At 35.6% G+C, this 11,894-nt stretch overlaps 1 pseudogene across 1 annotated transcript; it reads right to left on the minus strand.

The window, feature by feature from the left end:
• Positions 1 to 10,309: 10,309 nt before the first annotated feature.
• LOC308509758 (annexin A1-like) lies at positions 10,310 to 11,356 on the minus strand (annotated as a pseudogene). The gene has a single exon. The product of its transcript is annotated as an annexin A1-like (transcript).
• Between the last annotated feature and the right edge of the window lie 538 nt (positions 11,357 to 11,894).

Raw genomic sequence — 11,894 nt, forward strand, 5'->3', positions numbered from 1 at the left:
CTTCAATTTGTCCACTATAGAGTTGACATAATTATAAGCCTCTTTCCTTTATTCCCTCTCCACTTCCTTCCTTCTCTATATCTTTTCTCTTCACCTCCTCTTTCTCTTCATCCCTCCTTCTCTGTCCTTTAATTCTCCTCTCTTTCACTCCATTTCTGTTTTCTTAATTTCTGCCTTCACAATTTTCTCCCCGTGTCTATTGCACGTGCTCTTCATGCCCATGTAAGGAGCATGAGATTTTCCTCGAGTTTATCTCCTCCTTCATAAAATTTCCCATGGGTAGCAATCATATTCTGCAATGCATTAGGACAGCCTCACTTCAATAAGAAATTATCCAGCACCAAATGTCAATATAGTGCTGAAGTTGAAAAACCTTGCTATAAATTAGCAGTTGACGCATCAGAAGCTCTTCTTCAAGTTTGACTCTAGGACTCCATATCATCTCTCAAGTTTCTTGGTTCATCAAAAGTTGATTTCACTACTTCACAACAGGAGGCTACACTTCTTTGTTTCTTTCTTCTTGAGTCTTCCTCCATCTCAGGGATTTCCTTGCATGGTTCTATCCACTCTTGCTTCTTCTGGTTAGGAGATAGTGCATGGGATCTCAAATTCCAGTTCAATTCTTTCAGTGAGACTATATTACACTTGAGAATCCTAGGATTTTAAGGCTCTAAAGATATTTTTGCATCTCCAAAAATTAGATCGACAGAAAACTAAATCAGTAAGATGTTCATCTTCAATGGAAAAACAAATTTCATAATATCTTACACTTGGAAAATGCTATGATGAAATTAATCAGATTTCCTTACTATAGAGCTTTTCTGAGCCTTTAAAACGCAGTATGTCTTGAGAATCTATTATACAATGTGGAGATGTTGGAGTGTTTCGTCTTTATGTTTTATCACAGACTTTTTTGTTTGTTTTTTTCAGAGTATCTTTCTGGACTCTTGCTTTGTAGTAGTACATAATTTGCAAATTATGACCCGTCCAACTTGCTCATTTGACTGAGGTCCAGAAAATGAAATGTTATTCCGTTTCCAGGACTAACTCTTGCTAGAGCAGTCATCTGAATCTAAGAGTGCTGACCCTAATTCATTGTTCTTTCCAATGCATGTTGTAAAATAAAATGACATATCAATTCCAGTACATTCTTATATTGCAAGCATCTCCGTTTAATTTAGCTTCTTTAAAATCAAAATATATGAACACTGACATAAGAAGAACTAAGCTATTCACATATTTTTTCTCATGTAATATTTACAACGAGGTTTACAAATGTTTGGTAACACATTGAAGCATGGCTACAATATCTGTAGTTTTGTTGAGATTTCCCTACACATTATCAACTGAGGAAGAATTATACTTATGATGATGGATTTATCTAGTTCTATGAACCCATAATATTTTATCTTAACATAAGAATTATTTATGAATCTTTTATAGTGAAGTATACCATGTTTCACTAAACCTTATGCTCTCGCACTTTTTCTTTTGTAATGTTCTGCATCATTAAACACAGGGTGTTATTATCTTACCTTGGGTCCATTGAAAACAGAACTTTAGACAAGGAATACAGGTGAGGAAAAAGAGAAAGGATGGCGAGGGAAGTTGTGAACAATGTGATGTGATGTGTTCTTGTGTGGCTACTACTTTATATTGATTTGCAAAGAGCTCTAATCATCTTTTTGCTCATTTCTAGTTTCCTATATTAACCAAGATGCAGTACTTACTTTGACAGATTTCCGAGTCTTAAAAATTCTTAGTGTTCCACTTTATTTCTAAACTCAAATGCCATTTTTTCAGATTTTCCCTGACCTGTCCAGAAATGGACTTGATTTGACCCTTTTTTTTTGATATTCCTAAACATTATACTTCAAACCATTCATTATATTCCATGTTTATAACAAGATTCTCTTAAGACATGTTTGATGTTCTTATTAGATTATAGAAGCCCTAGCTGGGCAAATATGTTGCCCTTAAAAAATCTGTCTCTCACAACACCGAGCACAGAACCTCACACATTGCCCATCTTCAATATAAGTTTGCTAAAAAATTGGCTATTTAACTTTACTTAACCTTTTATTTTAATATACAAATGTACAGGCTTTCTACCTTTCCAATCCTGTCTTGCTTGCTTTTCTTTCTTTCTTTCTTTCTTTCTTTCTTTCTTTCTTTCTTTCTTTCTTTCTTTCTTTCTTTCTTTCTTTCTTTCTTTCTTTCTTTCTTTCTTTCTTTCTTTCTTTCTTTCTTTCTTTCTTTCTTTCTTTCTTTCTTTCTTTCTTTCTTTCTTTCTTTCTTTCTTTCTTTCTTTCTTCTTTTTTTTTCAGTTAGTTCTTAACCCCTGTTGATATAAGGCAACTGAATAAAATACAAGTAAGATAATAAGATAATTGTTTTCCTTACATAAAGCTTTAAGCATTTTTGCTGAAAGGAATAATGTGATGTAGTTATAGCTGACTAACATTTCCAGTCTTTGCTCTGATGCTAATTAGCTAAGCAACCTTGAAAAAGTCATCTTACCTTTCTAAGCCTTCATTTTCTTATCTTTAAAATGAGCTACAGCATTCTCTATATGAGCTACTACACAGGACTGTTTGAAAAAGCAAACACTATCACATAAATACTTTTTGGAGGTGCAGAGAACCATGTAATGGCAAACACTATCATGAATAGAAAATAATAGTGTCTCTGGGTAGGGCAGGACTTTGAAAACATTTAGTCCTGTCCTGTCGTGTTATTGATGATTAAACTGGATACTAGAAGCTTCCAGACCTTTTTAAAAGTCACAGAACTGATTGATGCCAGAGCCAAGAAATGAATTCAAAGATGGAATCACCTGATTCTATTTCTTCTAAAATTCTACTCCCAGATCTCCAGCACACCTGATCTTTCTAGGCTATTAAATTGTTTCTATCCTTCCATCCTCAATGCACTCACTTTCTCCAGTTTATGATTCTTCTTTGATCCCTAAAGAGGTCAGAATCACTATCGCTGGCTTTTTTGTAGGCTCTTTTTGCCCTTCAGTGATTCTATGCTTCTATAATTTGACTTGATATGGTGTCCTGGCCAGGTCTCTGAGTGACTTTCTGCCCAGGTTGGCTGGTATCTTCTTCCTCTGACCTGTCTATACTAAGCTCAACTGCTTTGAAAATCATCAACGGGCTCCTTCAGTTTTCTGATTTGATAGCTTGCCCTCATACTTCTTGTGAGTTATTCTTTCCAGACAGAAGGTCTGTGGGCATTTGTGCAGAGAGAAAATTCCTGTGCTTTACAGTCACCACTGCCCAAGTTGGCTCATGTTATCAACCCTGCCAAGTCTTTGGGATATTCTTTGGTAACTTATCACTCAGGTACTCCCAGAATTGGAAGATTAGTTCCAAGTTATTTTAATTGCATAATACAGTCCATGGTATTTTAACCAATAAAATTACTTCCCTTCCCCTCCAAAAAATTGGGCCTTCTGATTCAGACAAGAGTTTTTTAAATATATATTTATATATATACATATATATGTATATATATGAGTGTATATATATACACATATATACATATATAATGGCATATTTTATTGTTTATTATCATTAGTGCTACTATTATTTCAAGAACATGAAAAATAGAAATGCTTTATTCATCAACACAACTCAATTTGTATTTTTTCTCATTCTTGAAAAGGATGTTATATTAGCTGCCTTTGAATTTCATCAACTTATTATTTCCTTTGACAGTGGAAAAAGAAAAGTCAGAAAATCTAAGCACTTTCTACTGGCAGTAGTCAGATGAAACTCATATATACAAAATGGAATGAAAAACTGTTTGATGAGCTAGACTTGAGGCAAGAGGACAGGCATCATATATCTCATTGTTTTATTTGCCTCCCTTGGTCCTCCAATAACTATTCCCAATTTTGTTTTGCATCATCTATTCTGGAGAAATATACTCCTTAGGCTTTGATATTTATAGGTCCTTCTTTCCTTTTCATTCCTTTTATGCTCTTCCCCCCCCTCTTTTTCTTCCCTCCCCAATTATTCTCCAGAGGTTTTATTGACTTTAGCCTTTGATAGCTCTATGTATTTGAAAGCAGCCATTCACCACCTCCTCTGGAGAAGTACCAATAAAGTGCAAAACCATTATCACAAAACTGTTTCTCAAAGTTTTGTCACATCCCAGACAGTTTCATGAAGATATGCTGAAAGGATTTGTTTTGTTTGTTTCTGCTTTAGGGATTGCTAAGGGCAACAGGAGATCTGGGAAAGGGATTGTAAATCGTAAATTATTGTGACACATCTTATTTGTTTCTGTGGTGTTCTGTTTTCTTTGGGCCAAAACATTCAAAGTTTTGTTCAAAACTATTTTCTGATGGGCAATGCCATATCAGAAAAACAGTGCATGTTTTCTGTGTTTGAAATCTTGAAAACTCTCTAAATGATTTTTTTTTTTTTTAATGATTTCCAATCCTGGGTCAATGAGCTCTGTATTAAGTAGCAACCAATTTTGATTTAAAAAATAAAAAGAGTTTGTAGAATCTGTACAAGAGAACAATTTTCAGAAGCCTGTTATGGAATGGAGAGGAGGAACTAGAATCAACCAGGTAGATCATCTACATATACAGACTGAAAGGGACACTCATTGTGTTAGGTCTCCTTAGAGGATACGCTGTGGTGTTAAAATATGCCACTGGGAGCTCTATTTGTGTGATTTTACTCTAATGTTCTGGGCCTCTGGTCAGAAGTATCAACAGTCCAGAGGCTCAGTAATCAAGGTACTTGCAATGATGAAAGATGTTTAGGTTTGTTTATTTTGATTGGAAGATGATTTATTTTCGATTGTTTATTTGTGTTTTAGAAGTCACTATTTTTTTTTTTTTTTCAGTTACAGTTAACATTCAATCTGCCATTCGTTTCAGCTGTACAGCAGCTGTGGTTAGACGTTTATATACTTTACGAAGTGATTCCCCGCTATAAGTCTAGTACTCACCTGACACCATACCGAGTTATTACAATATCATTGACTATATTCCGTATGCTGTACTTCACATCTCCATGACTATTTTGTAACTGCCAGTTTGTACTTTTTAATACTTTTGCCTTTTTCACCCAGTCCCTCCTAACTCCACCACCCCCCCATCTGGGAACCATCAGTTTGTTCACTGTATCTATGAGTTTCTAACTGCGTTGTTTCTTCATTTATTTTGTTTTTTTTTTTAGATTCCACATATAAGTGAAATCATATGGCGTTTGTCTTTCTCTGTCTGATGTATTTCACTTAACCTAATATAATACCCTCTGGGTCCATCCATGCAGCGACATGTGTTTTAGAAATCTTGATTGAGGAGGCTGAAGATATCCATGCTGAGCACTGATCCATGCATCAGGAAGTCTAGAAGCCTGAAAGTGTAGTCGTCCCCTACGTTTTACTAAAATATACACACCAGGCTCCTAAAGGAGGGCCACCTTGTGGTGGGTGTAGAGAACACAGTCATGAAAACCAAACAAAAAAATAGTTCTTGACTTCAGGGAGTATAGGTGTAGTAAAGAGAATTTTACAGTATGAGAATTTTAAGTAATCCTTACCTTTCAGAAGTACCTGAAGGAGAAGGAATCAGGGGTACAGAAAAATAAGAGAAAAATGATATGGAATCCATAGAAGGGAGTATGATCAATGAATAAATAATTGTTCAACTATATCTGCCCTTTGATTGGGTGTTTTAGGAAGGTGAATATTAAGAAGATATTGAAGTCAGTGAAATTAAGTAGATATATTTTGTTTTGTGGAAACACAATTCTTTGTCCATTCTAGGAGGAACCTACCAACAACAAAAATAACTATCTGTAAGAGAGCACAATTCTCTAGAGGGTATTTATAATAACAGATTCTTTTTCTGAATTCTGTTGGTGTTTACCCATGAATATACATTTTATCCTATACTTTCTTGAACTTTTATTACTGACTGAATATTCAACAAGTCTTTACTGATTGATTGAGAAATACGAAATGATACCTATTCCTCTCCATTTGGCACAGATATCATCTGACAGTGTAGATTCAATAAAGATGTATTAAGGACATTTAACTATGTCCCCCACACAAGCCATGATTCAAACACTGAGAGTATAGATTTATTAATAAATATACATGAAAAAGTAAATAATTCAAACAATGATAGTATGTATGCATTTAGTAGGGCTCTTATTAGATTAATTGGTTCTTTCATCCACTAGTCCAATTATTGATTTCATGTGTATCAATTCAGATGACCTCTATTTTTTTTTTCTAATCCAAGAATCTCTGATTGTATAATTTGATGACTTCAAATTCATGCATTGGCCTGTTTGCCTTGATTTTATTTTTTCTTTCTTGGTGGTATGCGTGACCCAAACAGCCTTGAGAAAAGGTCAGAGGGCATGATTTCTCTTAGTATATCTCCTAAAACTCCTGGCAGCATGCTATGAGAGCAAGTAATTTTCTCTCTATAGCTACTTGCTAAATGACATAAGTATTAATGTGTACATGAACATACACACAGCTATGCCTAACTATATGTGTCCTCTAAAGGGAGGGTCAGTATCTCACCAATATTTTGTTACTTTGTCAGAGATTCAGTTACTTATCCCATGTCACTTGCTAAACTATGAAATGAAGTATCTTCCAGAGCATTTTGATATATACAATTTAATATAGTCATATTAACATGACTATTTTTATTAAGGGGATTATTTGCAGTAATTTTATTTTTCTTGGTCCCATCAAAATGAAAATTCACTTCACTGCTTGGGGTCTCTTTGTGTTTATTTACCAGGAAGGTCACATAAGTGAAGTCTCTGATTCTCAATCCGTTTGAGATCCCAGCTCCAGCACAGTTCCCATCATTGCGGTAAGGTAAGCAAAGAAATTTTACTTTTCTCATTGTGCATTAATTTCCCTTTGTTTCTACACATTTTCTGCCTATTCAAAATTCTCTGGATTTTCAGTCCAAATTGCAAAAGTTAGTGTGATTAGCTTATGTAATTACTGTTAATTCTCTTTGGTCAAGTCATTTATGATTGAACACACTATTGGTCATCATGCAGAATATGGCCCATTTACCTTTGAATCATAAGGGCATCTACTCTTGATTAAATCAGTGGCCATTTCTGCTTGAAGGACATTTCACTACTTATTTCACAAGCACTGTTCTGTGGATAGGGTGGGTTCATAAAGAAAGAGGTACTGGGTATAGCTGGGCTGACTATAGGTGCTAATATGCTTGAGATAGTTCCGTTTTGCATCTGCTATATCTCTCCCAGCTGTGTAGCTCATTGGCTCTTAGATACTCTATCCTCCCTAGCATTGGCTGCCATCTTCCTACATATATAGTTTCAATGATGCTCTTGTCTAACATGATCCATGAAGACAAACATAAACACAATCATTGCCTTCCAGCAGGGAGGCAATTCAAAGACATCTCCAACTTTGTCCACAGGGAATATTGCCGGCTTCTTTAAATTCTCCATAGTCTCCATATGTTGTTTTCTCCTCTAATTCCATCATAATCCCACCCAGATGTTACCAGATAACCTATAAACTATAGACTATATAATAAATGTAGCTACAATGCAATATCTTTCATGTTGTAAAGAGGGACTAATTAGGACACATGAAAACACATAAGAACAATAGCAATAATAACTAGACGCAGATAAAAACAATATCCTTCATTTATGCTGCATATCACAACACCTTAGCTGGTATGTTTTCCTTATCTTACCCAAGGCATTTCTATAGTCTATGGCCTAGTACAGACCTCCAGTGGATCAGAACTCTTAAACCAATGGTGTGAGACAAACACTTGGCCATTAGGAAGCCAAGGCCTAGGTGATCTTGCCTGTGAATGTGGTGATAGATGGCTATTAATTTTCATCATCGCTCGTGGTTATGCAGGAACCTCCACCGGGGATTCCTTGAGTTCCAAATGTACCTGGTACCAAAATTCATTTCTAATATTTCTGCATAGCAAAAGAATTCCACTTAGGTTCAGCCACCTGCCCCTCAAGAAGATAGCACTATTCCAAGTTATGTTCTTAAAGATTTTTTTTGTTAAAAATATAGCAAACATACAATATTGTATGAGTTTCAGGGCTACACCATAGTTATTCAACATTTATATATCTAAAAAAGTGATTAATAAAATAAGTCCAGTAACCATCTGATACTACCACACTATCACAATATTATTGACTATATTTCCCATGCTGTACATCACATCCCCATGACTTGTTTCATACCTGGAAATCTGGACCTCTTATTCCCCTTTACCTTCCCACCCCCTTTAGATTTTTCAATGATAATTGACATTCAATATTGTTTTATATTAATTTCAGGTATATAGCATAGTATTTAGACATTTGTATAATTTAAGAAGTGATCTCCTTGTCTAGTCTAACACCCATCTGGCATTATACATAGTTATTATCATATTATTGATATTTCCTATGCTTTACTTTACATCCCGTGATTATTTTCTAACTACCAATTTGTACTTCTCAATCCTTTCACCTTTTTCACCCTGTCCCTCAACCCATGCCCATCTATCACTCGGATAAATCTAGGACACATCTGACACTATACACAGTTATTACAGCATTATTGACTATATTCCTTATGCCATTCACTGCATCCCCATAACTACTTTGTAACTAGCAATTTGTACTTCTTAATCCCTTCCCCTTTTTTCACCCACACTCCTAAACCCCTCCCATCTGGCAACCATCAAAATGTTTTATGTATCTATGAAGTTGTTTCTGTTCCTTTGTTTATTTTTTTCTTTAGATTCCACATATAAGCAAAATCACCTTGCATCTGTCTTTCTCTGTCTGATACTGCACTCAGCACAATACCCTCCAGGTCCATCCATGGTGTCTCAGATGGCAAGAACCCATTACAATCCATGGCTGAGCAATATTCCATTGTATATATGTATTACCACTCTTTATCCATTCTTCCATCAACAGACACCCAGGCTGCCTCCACATCTTGACCATTGCAAACAATGATGCAATGAACATATAGATATACTGGTACCCTCTAAGTAACGTTTTAGGTTTCTTTGGAGAAGTATCCTGAAGTGGCATTACTGGGTTGTTCTTTGTCTCCTGTTATAGCCTTTGTTTTAAAGTCTATTTTGTCTGGTATAAGTATTGCTACCCCCATTTTTTTTTTCCTTTCCATTTTCATGAAATATCTCTTTCCATCCCTTTACTTTCTGTTTGTGTGTGTCTTTCAATCTGAAGTTAGTTTCTTATAGGTGATATATGTAAGGGTTTTGTTTTTTTATCCATTCAGCCCTCCTATGTCTTTTGTTTGGAACATTTAATCCACTTACATTAAAAGTAATTGTTGACAGATATGTAGCTATGACATTTTATTATTCATAATATTTATTTATTTATTTATTTATTTATTTATTTATTTATCTATTTTAAAGAAGTTCCTCTAACATTCCTTGTAATACCTTTAATATTCCCTATAATACTAGTTTGGTGCTGATGAACTCCTTCAGCTTTTCCTTGTCTGGGAAGCTCTTTATCTATCCTTTGATTTTAAATGATAGCCTGGCTGGAGAGCACCCTTGGTTATAGGACCTTGCTTTTCTTCACTGTGAATAGTTTGTGCCAATCCCTTCTGGCCTGTAAACTTTCTGTTGAGAAATCAGCTGGCAATCTTGTGGGAGCTCCCTTATAAGATACCAGTTTCCTTTCCCTCCCTATTTTTAGGATCCTCTCTTTGTCTTTATCCTTTGCCATTTTAATTATAATGTGTCTTGGTGTTGGCCTGTTTGGGTTCATCTTGTTTGGGACTCTGCACTTCCTGGACTTGTAGGTCTATTTCATTCACCAGGTTAGGAAAGTTTTCACTAATTATTTTTTCAAATAGGTTTTCAATTCCTTGCTCTCTCTCTTCTCCTTCTAGTACCACTCCGATCTGAATGTTGTTATACTTACTGTTGTCCCATTGATCTCTTAAGCCATCTTCTTCTTTTTTTTCCCCTGTAAAATCATTTTATTTTCTGTTACATAGACATCTTTCCCAGGTAATGTTACTAGAACCTGTTTATGGGGTTTTATAGTCGGGGTAAATATATTTTTGCAAAAATTTATTTCTATTATACAGAGTTGTGATACAAAAAAAAATGATTTATAGGCTACAGTTTTCAGAAGGCAGTTAGCTAGACTAACACTGCTGAAGAAACTTTCCTACTTAAGTCTATAATATGGAATGAAAAGATGATTAAAAAATCTTCTGATCAAAAAAGCTGAGATCATCAAAGGAATGTTTACTGTCCTCCACAGAGAGTCACCAGGATTTTCTCATAATCTCCTTTGGTTTCATCCAGGATAGTATGGCAGAGAGAGATACCATACAACTTCTGATAGCATGCTTTGATATCATTCATGTCGACTTCAGAGCAAAAAACCATTATTTTGATCAATGTCTTATGACGTGTTCCAGCACCCTTTATGGCCTGATGAAGCTTCTCAGCAAAGAACATTGGCTTGTTTGTGGCACACTTCACAATTGTGAAGCATTTCTCGATGTCACCTTTCATCTCCAGATCCAGAACTTTGTTCATGTCATGCTTATTGTACTTGACATATTTCTGAAACACTCTGCGAAGATGGGAATAGCTTCTGGTGGTAAGAATGGTATTGAACACATTCACATCTGTCCCTTTTCTCCTTTCTCCTCCTTCATATAATGCCTTGGCGTCTGCGTCAGCCAAGTCTTCACTGAGGCTAAAATCCTCAGATCGGTCACCCTTAATAAGAGAAAGCAAAGCCTTCTGGTAATCTCCAGATGTGTCTGAGGTGATGTCTTTAGCCCCGTCTCTCTTCAATTCTTCTTTATAGACTCTGTTAATTTCTCTGATTTCTCTATTAGTTCTTGATGCCAAAGTTTCATTCAGAGTGTCTTCATCAGTTCCAAAGCCCTTCATGGCAGCACAGAGTTCATCAGCATCAAATTAGGCTGGAGTTTTTAATAGAGCCAAAGCAACTTCCTCAAGGTGACCTGTAAGGGCTTTCCTCAGAATTTCATCCAGGGGCTTTCCTTTTTCCTGGAGATACGCTGCTTTGATCTGTTGATGCTGTGCATTGTTTCTCTTGGTAAGAATGTCAATAATGGTTGCTTCATCCACACATTTAACCATTATTGCTTTATATAAGGCAGTGACATCCGAGGATGGATTGAAGCTAGGATAGGGGCTCACTGCTGATCCGGGACCACCTTTGGATCTTTTCACAGTGTTAATGTATTCCTTCTCTTCATTGTCAATAAACTAAGCCTGCTTGAGGAATTCTGATACTATTGCCATTTTTAAAGAAGTTTCGTTTTATCCACCTTCTTCCACAGAACTAAAGAGAGAATCTTCTCTGATCCTTTCACACTTTCATTTTTTTAAATTCTGTTTTTCTTTCTGCTGTCCCGATGGGGTGTTTTCTGGTACTTTGTCTTCTAAATTGCTGATTCAATCCTGTTCCATCTAGTCTGCTGGTGATTCCTTTTTGTGCATTCTTTGTTTCAGCTTTTGTATTCTTCACTTCTGTCTGGTTCTTTTTTATGGTCTCCATGTCCTTTTTTATACTTACTATCTCTTTTTTGAAGTTCTCACTAAGTTCCTTGAGCACCCTTATAACCAGTGTTTTGAACTCTCTCTGGTATGTTGCTTGACTCCATATCATTTAGTTCTTTTTCTGGAGTTTTCTTCTGTGTGTGTGTGTGTGTGTGTGTGTGTGTGTGTGTGTGTGTGTGTTTTGTTTGTTTTTTTGCTTTTTTTGTGTTTTTGTTTTTTTTTTTTTTGGATGCATTTATTTGTTTCCTCATTTTGGTTACCTCTTTGTTTGTTTCTATGTATTAGGTAA

The sequence above is a fragment of the Rhinolophus hipposideros genome (assembly GCF_964194185.1).
Source record: "Rhinolophus hipposideros genome assembly, chromosome: 17".
In the NCBI taxonomy this organism is placed as follows: Eukaryota; Metazoa; Chordata; class Mammalia; order Chiroptera; family Rhinolophidae; genus Rhinolophus; species Rhinolophus hipposideros.